The 10570-nt window shown below is 44.2% G+C and overlaps 1 long non-coding RNA gene across 1 annotated transcript; it reads right to left on the bottom strand.

The window, feature by feature from the left end:
* Positions 1–7720: 7720 nt before the first annotated feature.
* On the bottom strand, positions 7721–10252 carry LOC140701968 (uncharacterized). Its single transcript, XR_012080998.2, has 2 exons — positions 10120–10252; positions 7721–9831 (listed from the first exon to the last, which is right to left on the bottom strand). It is a non-coding gene; the product is annotated as an uncharacterized LOC140701968 (long non-coding RNA).
* Positions 10253–10570: the final 318 nt, after the last annotated feature.

The following is a 10570-nucleotide window of genomic DNA, read 5'->3' as shown; positions in this document are numbered from 1 at the left end:
GCTGCTGTATACTACCTTCTGTATTAGAGGCAGAATTCCTCTGCAATACCAGTTGCTGGGGAACACAAATGGACAAGTGCAATTCCAGTCATTTCCTGCATGTCAGCAAAGGCTGGTGGTTCTGACGTCATTGGGGGCAGTGAGTCTTCTCCAGATTTTAGTCTGAACTTTAAATGGGCTACTCATGTTGTGGAATCTATTTTGAGGCTATGGATCAGAGTCAGGATTAAACCCAGAGGAACTACACCACTCAATTGGCATTGGATTAAGATGGAATTCTTAAAGTACGGCTGGACAATATTTGTGAGTCTGAGAACCATTCCCTACCCCTTCAGATTATGCATGTCCAACCCACTGAGACTTCTGCCATCGACACTTTGGGGGGGGGAGAGACGTTGCCCCAATATTGCAAAGATAGCATGGACACAATGTGTTCTCTCCTTGACCTGCTTTGTTTATACAGTAACTAGGAAACTATTGACATCTGCTGCTGCATAGAATAAGTCTTGATTCTACCTTGCAGGGGTTTTCCCAACTCTGAAAGCTCTGAATAAGCATTTAGCATTTTCTTTATAACTTCTGTTTGTAAGACAAGCTGAGTAGAAAGCAAACACACCTACAAGAGGAAGCTGGGAGGGTGCTCCCAAACATAACATGTCTGTTGCAAATATAAATGGCTTATACTGCTGCAGCAAGGGGGAAAAATACTTTTAAGAGTTGAATTTAAGGAGTGGATGCTTTTGTATTTCCCCCATAGCTTCCTTGAGACCGCCTCTGTGCACTCACTTGACTGCTTCTCCCTCATTTTCAGTCAAAGTGTGTGAAAAATGACTGAAGTGTTGAGTAAAGACCTTCAACTGGACATGGCTGTTCCATATCGGCTGCTAAAAACAAGTGTAAGCTGGTAATGATTCCTCTGTATTCTCACCAGGAAACCTTTTCTAAACATTAAAAAAAAAGCCAGTGAAAGTATAGCTTTGAGACAGAGAGGCAAACCCCTGGAGGATCTGGGTGACCTTGCTTTTATAAAAAGAAAGAAAGCCTCTTTTTTTTTCAAGGTGTGACTTTCACGTTTGATAGCTTTATTGTGATGTTCATTTTTCCCCTCCCCTTTTTTGATTAGCAAGTTATTACCTTCACCCCATTTATATTTACAGTGAACATCAGAGCAAGAAAAAAAAAATCAGGTTTTTGCATGACAACTCTCAAATTTCTCCAGCAATGTTACTGTTAATTACTGCCTGTTTATAGAACATCACCTTATGTTGGTTCTTTTGCTGCACACTGCGTCCCAGGACATTTTGGGTATACAGTGGTGCCTCGCTTAGCGATTGCTCCATTTAACAACGAAATCGCTTAGCAGTGACTCTTCCAAAGCGTTTTTGCGCTTTGTTTAACGATGGTCCCTATGGGCGATTTTCGCTTAACGATGGTTGGGACCATGCTTCGCATAGCGATTAAATTTTGGGTCCCGTTTGCTGTTTTTAAATATTTTCCTGTTATTTATAAAGTTAAAGTTTACTGTTTAAAATGTTTGAAATCATAAAGTGCACTTAATAAACCCTTTGTTAACCAAATTTGACTTTGTTCTGACTCTTTTTAAATTTATTGTTGTATTTTTCCCCCCATTGAGACGCATTGAATAGGTTTCAATGCATTTCAATTGGGGAACCGCGTTTCGCTTAGCAATGTTTCCTATGGCGATTTTCGCTTAAGGACGGCAATTCGTTCCTATTGGAACGGATTATCCGGTTTTCAATGCATTTCAGTGGGAAACCGCATTTTGCTTAGCGATGAAATCACTTAGCAGTGATTTTTTTGGAATGAATTAACATTGCTAAGCGGGGCACCACTGTACCTTACCCAAACAGAATCTATTGGGCATACCAGTTTTGGATTTGGGAGCTCTTAGTTAGGTAATAATAATAACCATAGGCCATCAAGTCAATCCTGACTCTTTCCAGGGTTTTCTAGGTATACAGTACTCAGAACTGGTTTAGCATTCCCTTCTTCCCGGGGCTGGTTCTGGAAATATACAGTTTGCCAAAGACCATACAGGCTGGCTCTACTCCCAGGAGGCCCAGTTAGTAATTGAACTCCTGACCTCTGGCTCCTCATCCAGAGACCTAAACCACTGAGCTATCCAGCAGTTCTTAAATAACCTTAGACCTACAGAGCTGGAAGGGACCCTCAAGGGATCATCGAGTCCTGCCCCTCTCAAGGAGGCACCATGGGAGGAACCTCTGGCATACCTAAACCACTGAGCTATCCAACCAGTGGATAATGTTTTGCTCTGAATTCACAGCTTGGGAGTCATAAGAGAGTCCATACAGTAGAGAAATCATACAAATGTGAGGAGTGTGGGAATGTTTTTCTTTGAGCTCACAGTTTCTGAATCATGAGAAGAGTCCACACAGGAGATAAATTTTATAAATGTCAAGCGTGTGGGGCATGTATTCTCAAAGCCTTTCACGGCCATGATCCAATGGTTGTTGTAGGTTTTTCGGGCTGTTTTGCCATGTTCTGAAGGTTTTTCTTCCTAACGTTTCTCCAGAGTCTGTGGCCGGCATCTTCAGAGGACACTGACGATGCCAGCCACAGAGACTGGCAAAATGTTAGGAAGGTTTTTCTAACAGCCCAAAAAACCTACAAAAACCATCAGTGTGGGACATGTTTAATGATATAAGCTGCCTTGGATCTTTTTTTAAGGAGAAAGACAAGGTAAAAATATTTTACATAAAATAAAAGAATAAATGGTATTAGGCTCCAGCTACCACTAATCTATGGCTTCCTTCTAAATTTCTAAAATAGTAAGCCATTGCTCTTTTGCTGCAGGATGTTGATTTTCTCTGAACAAAAATGGTGCCACCCTTCCAGCAAGGCAGACATTAGTGAGGTGACCATAGTAACGAACATTGTGGTTTTGCTCTGCTTACATATGAAACAGGTTGCATGTTTTACACTGGAAAAAACAAAACAAACCTCACTTCATGTGCAAAAAAAGTTTCTATTATGATGTAAACAAGAGGGGAGGGTTTTTTTTAAAAAAAAAAGTCCTGGGAGAAGGTCATGGTACCAATGACTGTGACATGTCCCACAGTTCCGGGATGGGTGAGGAGTCAAACAGCAAGACCGGTTATATATTCCCTATAAGAACCCCCACCCCTATCCTCTGCCCTTCGATCTGACTGGCCTTCAGTGGGGAGAGGAAAGAGTAGATGTGCCTGCTGGACCTCTCATAGAAGCTAAGTAAATACTGAGTGATCCCCAACTCCTTTTAAAGTACTGCAGAGGCTTAAAGCAGAAGGTGCCAGCTGGAGAACTCAGTAGACTGGATGATCTAGCTGCAGAGCCTGGGGTCAGGAGTTTGATTTCTCCACTGTGCCTTCTGGGAAAAGAGCCAAACTATTTGGCTTTGGGAAAGTTCCCCCGTTCCAGAGCACCCCCAGAAAAGGCGAACGGTAAGTCATTTTGGACCTAGGAAATATGGGGAAAGGGCACCCTAAGGCAGAGTCAACTTGGTGCCTCAGAATTATCACTAAAGTGGGGGGGGGACACCTGTATATGTGTAGGAATTTAAGTGGGCTTGTTTGGCAAGGAGAACTGTAAAGCAGAGATGGGGAAATTGTGCCCGCCCTCCCAAATATTACTCAATAGGAATTCCCAGGACACGTCACAGGTATTGTGATTAGGGCTGAGGGAAATTGTTGTCCAACAACATCTGGAGGACTGCATGTTGGCGACCTCTGACTTAGGGACTCATGGATGTAGGCACATCAGTGAAATGTCTTGTGGCACATAAAAAATGAACAAGCTTTTGTGGACTGCCACCTACTTCTTCAGATGCCTTTTATTATTTTTTTATTTTATTTTATTTTATTTGTTCGATATATATCCCGCACATCTGGTATATTCTACCACTCTGGGCGGCTTACAGAATTTATTTATTTATTTATTTATTTAATTTATATGCCGCCCACTCTACCCAGAATATCAAAAACAATTTTAAAAAAACATAAAAACATTAGCATACAATAACAAATAGTGCAGGAATAAATAAATAATAAACAGCAAAGCAAAGAAATCAGTAGTTGACAGGAGGGAAGGCCTGGATGTACATGTTTTCAGTTGGCATTTGAAAGTACCCAGCGTTGGGGCCTCGCGAATTTCCGGAGGAAGGTTGTTCCAAAGGCAAGGAGCCACCGCCGAGAAGGCCCGGATTCGTGTCTTTTCCCTCTGGGCCTCCCTCGGCGTCAGGCTCCTCAGCCTCACCTCCTGACTCGTACGGGTGATCCAAGTAGATCTTGGTGGGAGCAGGCGCTCCGCCAAATATCGAGGTCCTAAACTGTTTAGATAGGTAAGCATTAGAACTTTGAAGCCAGTGCAGTTTGGCCAGAACAGGAGAAATATGTTGCTGTTTTCTCACTCCAGTAAGGAGTCTGGCTGCTGCATTCTGCACCACCTGAAGTTTCTGCATCAGCCTCAAAGGTAGCCCCACGTAGAGCATGTTACAGTGGTCTAGTCTTGAGATTACGAGCGCATGTACCAAGGTAGTGAGTGCCCCCATGTCAAGGTAGGGTTGCAGCCGGGCAATCTGCCAAAGGTGGAAAAAGGCGGTGCGAACTACCGACACCACTTGCGTTTCCATGGTGAGCGTCGGGTCCAGGTGTACCCCAGGCTGCGAACCCCATTCTTAGCAGCCAGGGTCACCCCCCCCAAATGTGAGAGAGCCACCCAGGCCACCAACCCCAAGGGCGCCCACTCTCAGAACTTCCGTCTTGTCCGGGTTCAGCCTCAGCCTGTTCTCCTGCATCCATTGCTGTATGGCCCCCAGGCAGCGCTGGAGGGACAGGACAGCATCACCTGCAGTTGGTGAAAAGGAGATGTAAAGCTGAGTATCATCAGCATACTGATGACACGAGGCTCTACACCCCGTGATGACCCCACCCAGTGGCCTCATATAGATGTTAAACAGCATTGGGGAGATGATCGACCCCTGTGGAACCCCACAATTGAGACTCCACGGGGCCGAGACACTCTCCCCAAGCTGCACTCTCTGGGGACGGTCCTCCAGGAAGGAACGGAGCCAGGCTAACGCCAAGCCACCAATTCCTAACTTGGAGAGCCTCCCCAGGAGGATACCGTGGTCAACGGTATCAAAGGCTGCCGAGATGTCGAGGAGGACCAACAGAGACACTTTGCCCCTGTCAGCTTCCCTCAACAGGTCATCGTACAGGGCAACCAATGCCGTTTCTGTACCGTGGCGCGGCCTGAAGCCCGACTGGAATGGATCCAGGGCATCTGTCTCATCCAAGTGGGCCTGAAGCTAATCAGCGACCACCCTCTCGACCACTTTGCTCATGAAAGGAACATTGGCAACGGGCCTATAATTGCCAATCTCGTCCGCCGCCATAGTAAGTTTCTTTCTAATGGGCCTAATGAGTGTCTCTTTGAGGGCAGATGGAAACCTGCCCTCAAGGAAAGACTCATTTATTATTGCTGTGGCCCATTCCGTTGTTTTCGGCCTGGCCGCTTTGATTAGCCAGGCTGGGCAAGGGTCAAGGGAGGAGGTGGTGGCTCGACAGCGGTCAAGCACCTTGACTACAGAATCAGGCGTGACAGGCTGAAAGGTGTCAAAAGTTACTGGGCAAGACGGAGCACTGGACATCTCTGCTTGACTCACTGTATTCAAAAAAGGAGAGAGCTCCCGGCGGGTGGCCTCCACTTTAGATTTTAAAAAGGCTGCAAACTGGTCAGGTGAGAAACTAGAGGGAGGCCTATCACCCGAACCAGTTCCGGATAGGTCACGAACTATACGGAATAATTCCGCCTGCTGATTTGACGCTTCGCTTATCCGGTTAGCGAAGAAAGATCGATATGCAGCCTTCACCTTATTCAGGTATAGGTTAGTTGCGACTCTAACAGCTATCCAGTTATAATCCGTCGGGTTCTTCCTCCATCTACGCTCTAGCCTTCTCCTCATACGCTTCAGTGCTCGGAGGTCCCGGTTAAACCAGGGTGCTGGCTGAGCTCTACGACGGAGAGGGCGTTGAGGCGCGATCGTGTCTATGGCCCTGGTGGCAGCAATGGACTAACCCGGATACCCTCTTGGAAAGATCTGAGGAAACATGCTTGTGCTATCCCAATTCTTTACAAGAACAGGCCTGCAGAGTTTCAGAAAGAAGAGAACGAGATGCTGTTCAAGGTAAGCAATGTAGCATGATCAGCGTGAGGTCTGCTGGCATAGGAATGCGAAAGCCTGGTGAGAAAGAGAGTTGGCTACATGTTTGTCTGTGCTAAAGAGTAAGGTTGGTCTCAAAGACCAATATTTGGAAATGCATGCAATAGTTTTACACATCAACCTGGCCGTGCTTTTATGCGAAACGTCCAGTAGCTGCTGGTTGGTTGCCAAGGTTACGCTCTGTAAATAACTGAAACATTCTTTTCCATCATTCCTCTGTGAGGTCAAGTGAAAGATCACATATAATCTGTGATGCCATTCAGCCAAGGGAGGGTGGCGGGGGGGGGGGGAGACCTAACTAACATGATTTACTTCTTTGGAAAATGTAAATACAAAATCTGATTTCACATCGAAGCATAGAAATGTCACCCTTGAGAAGAGCGTAATGAAGCCAAGTAAGCAGAGGAGATGTCAGCTTTTATCTGTGAGGAGGGCATCATAAAACAGATTGGGTTAATCAGTCCTTTCCTTTACCCTGGAAAATGCTGGTCAATGAGAAGAGAGCTGATCTCTAACAGAAAAAAGTCTTGGTATCATATCTCAAGAGTTAAACTGGAAGACAACTGAGCTTAATAAAGCCAAACTCTTTACTTTTTCGATTACTATTGGTTAGTTTAGGAATTCTTTGCAAACTTTTCTGTATGTAGAATCTACGCTGTGACTTATTAAAGCAATGCAAAATTTAAAAGCAAAATGAAATGCAGCTCTTTAGTTTCCTAGGTGCCAGCTTCCACCCCGCCAAGCATGGTCACTTGTACAATGAGAGAAAACTGGTGGCTGGGGGAAAAAGCCTTAAAACACAGTGTCAGCTCACACATTATAATAAAAGCATATATCTTACTTTTTGCAGCTTTAGCCTTTCAAGAAATGCACAGATCAGATTAAAGTCTGCTGTTGTGCATCACACTCAACTGGAAGTAATAATCCACACTCCTTCTTATTCCTGAGCCTCTTTCCTTCAGGTAGCTTGGGAATGAATGAAACCTTATTGTTGGCCATCGATATGTCATGACTGTGGAGAAGAGAAAATTAGAGATAGTCTAGAATTTGGCACAACATGACCAACCAGACCAAAATAAAATCCCTAATACCCATCTCTCTCTCCCAGGGCGAAATTGCACTAAGAAAATGAATTGGCAGATGAATCAGGTTTTTGAAAAGTTGGTTTAAAGTCACATGGTAGTCACGTAGTTTTAAAAATCAGTCTTGGGAAGATTTAATCTGTTTTTAAATGGTGTTGTCTGTCACTTGAGGGGGCTACATGGGCTTTTAGAATTGTTGCATTTGAGGCTTTGCCCTGCACCTGCTCATCTTCATGCTGGCTGCTGTGGTATTATTTTTAATATTTGTTTTATTTCTTTCAAACTGGGATAGCACTTGATCAATATTACAGATAGAAAAAAAATCCAGATCTGACTGCAAGTCTTCCCTGAAGCCTCACACACACACAAACACAAACACACACGCACCTCGCACACGGGGAGGGCAGCTACAGAAGTTGAGGGAGCTACAGAATCAATAGCCAGGGCTGGCCAGAGAGAAAGTACACCACTGAATGGCAAATATAAACTGAAGAGAAAAATTGGCAAGATTGGCAGTTTCTAGGCTTATGGAGGAGGGAGCACTTTCCCCCACCCAACCTTTCTCTCTCTGATCAGAGTGCAAGATTTCCCTGCAGCCAGAAACCGTGACACTGACATCCATTACTTGGCAAACCCCACAGATGCAACTTACACCAACAGAGGCACTCACGTATGCCCAAAACAATCAAAATAAATTGATCTCACAAGTGGTTTAAAATGAACAACCCTCCTGTGGCCAAGTAAAATACCGTATATTCGTGAAGGCTTTCATGGCCGGGATCTAATAGTTGTTCTGGGTTTTTTGGGCTCTTTGGCCGTGTTCTGAAGGTTGTTCTTCCTGATGTTTCGCCAGTCTGTACAGGTTGCTGTCCTCTGAAGATGCCTGCCACAGAGACTGGCGAAACGTCAGGAAGAACAACCTTCAGAACACGGCCAAAGAGCCTGAAAAACCCAGAACAACCATAAAATACTGTACTTTATAACCCCCCAAAAATATGCTTCCTGAGCAAAAAAAATAAAAAAAATTTGTTTCCCTGTCTATCATGTAGTTGGGATTTTTAAAATCAATTTCAAACATAACCTGATTTTAAAAACAGGCTTTTTTTTGGACATGTAACCATGTCCTGAGTCTCGGGAGGGGGGCAGGGGGTGAACCTGCTTCTTAGGGGAAAGAATTCTGAAGCTTTTGCCTTATTGCTTAAAATAGGTTTGGTTTACTCTTTGGTGTGGTAAAAACTAGTTTTTCCCACATGCCGAGGCAGTAAATACCTTACCTCATTTTACACAGTGCCTCTTGCAAGCATCTGTCAATTCAAGATCATGCCATTTTTCAAATGTGGTAAGTAAAATGATCCTAAATTGCTTATAGTAGCGCAGCGATTGGGTCATGAACTAATTGATGCAGATGAACTTTGGATGACGTCATAAACGTTTGTATTTGTGACAGTACCATGCAAGCTGAATGCAGACTTTGTACAACCAATACAACTTAAAAGACAGAGCCTAGTGTAGGAATGGAAAGTGAATTAATATTATTAGATTCTGGAAAGGGATTTTCTTCCCCAGCATTTACTATTATCCTTTAGTTTCCCTCTGTTGTTGGGAAGAAATCATGAGCATCAATTTAGCCCTCTCTCTTTTGAATAAAATGCAAACAATATGCATCACCTAAAACAAATATATTTTGAAAAAATGCTCACAGGCATGCTTTAGTCAAAAGAAACATTTAATTAATTTAATTTAATTTTAACATTAGGAAAAATTTATACCAAAATATTTGCAAATTTCCCTGGGGAAAAAGACACCTAATATAGTGGAAGCTGAAAGATTTTCACATCCTTAGGCTTTTGATTTTGCCATGTTTCTTGCCCCCACAACATGGAAATACTTCCAGGCTTCCCAGTATCACATTAATACACATGCTGTACAAGAAATATTCAACTGTTGGCTTGAAAAAAGGAACATATCCAGATAGCAATAGAACGCCGAAGTGCTATATAGCATGCTGTGGTGTCTCTGTGCTCCAGGGGCTCCTCCATGAGGCAATGACCTAGCTCCATGTCCAGCTGCTTTTAGAAAGTTTTGGTCACATTTGTGGAGGGTCATCACCGCGGCAGATGATCTGTGCTGAGAATGGCAGGAATGTGCCGTCATTCATTTTGCTGGACTTCTCCGCAGCTTTGGAGGTCATCGACTTTGGTATCCATCTGACTTGTTGGTCTAGTCGGGAGCTTGGAACCATTGTTTCACAATAGCTCCTGTCTTTCTGAGCGGGGCAAGTTCAGAAGATGGTGCTGGGGGGTGCCTGCCTCAAACCGGCTTGTAACCTTCTCCTTCCTCTCCCATTTTCTTCCTTGTGCTATTTCACATACCATGAAACTGCAGGGAGACGTCAGCTGGAGTTCTGGGGTTTAGTGTTGGAAGTTGGCTTTGTGGTACTCAACTCTCTCTCCTTTCTGCCTAAATGCAAGGAGGTTGATCTTGTACTGAACTGTTGTTTAATGTCCGCTAAAGAGTGAATGGAGACAAAGAAAAAAGTTGAAGCTTAATCCTGACAAAGCAGAAATACTCCTGGACAGTCACACTCCCTTGACAATGTCTATTATCAGATTGGGAACAGAGATGGGCATGAACCTAAAAACAAATCAGGAAGTTCGTTAAAAATCACTGGTTCATTGGTTTGGGTTCATCAAACTCGGCAAACCTGAACTGGCCCGAAGCACAAACTTATAATTTTAATGAATTTCCTGGTTCATTTCCCCTGCTCCGTTCCCACTGCCTCTGCTGCCTCCTTACCTGGTCCTTCTGCCTCCTACTCTTCCTCTGCCGCTGCCATCTTGAGAGATAGTGGCTGGACTTCCCTTCTGGGAACCATGCGCATGCACCTGCCGATCAGCTGGTATGTCCACGGCAGCAGTGTGCACGCCCACTCACAATAGATTGAGAAAAAAGCAAAATGTTGCAACTTGGACGTGTGTTACAACCGATCTTGTGCCTGCTTGCAGGTAACCCACAGTAAATACTCCCCCCCCCCAGATTATTGTGAATGTGGACTGTTGTAACATACTTTACAAGTTCCAACTGCTGTTCTATTTGGAAATGTCAGCTCATCCAGAATACCATGACCAGACTATTGACTGATTGTGGTTAGAGGTTGTGTGTAACTGCCTTTATACAACAGCTTCACTGATTACTGGCCCGTCACCAGGTGATTCTGACCTGTGAAACCCTACATGAATCAGAATTA

This window comes from Pogona vitticeps, chromosome 1 (assembly GCF_051106095.1).
Source record: "Pogona vitticeps strain Pit_001003342236 chromosome 1, PviZW2.1, whole genome shotgun sequence".
Lineage (NCBI taxonomy): Eukaryota > Metazoa > Chordata > Lepidosauria > Squamata > Agamidae > Pogona > Pogona vitticeps.
This window is presented reverse-complemented; position numbering and strand designations above follow the sequence as displayed.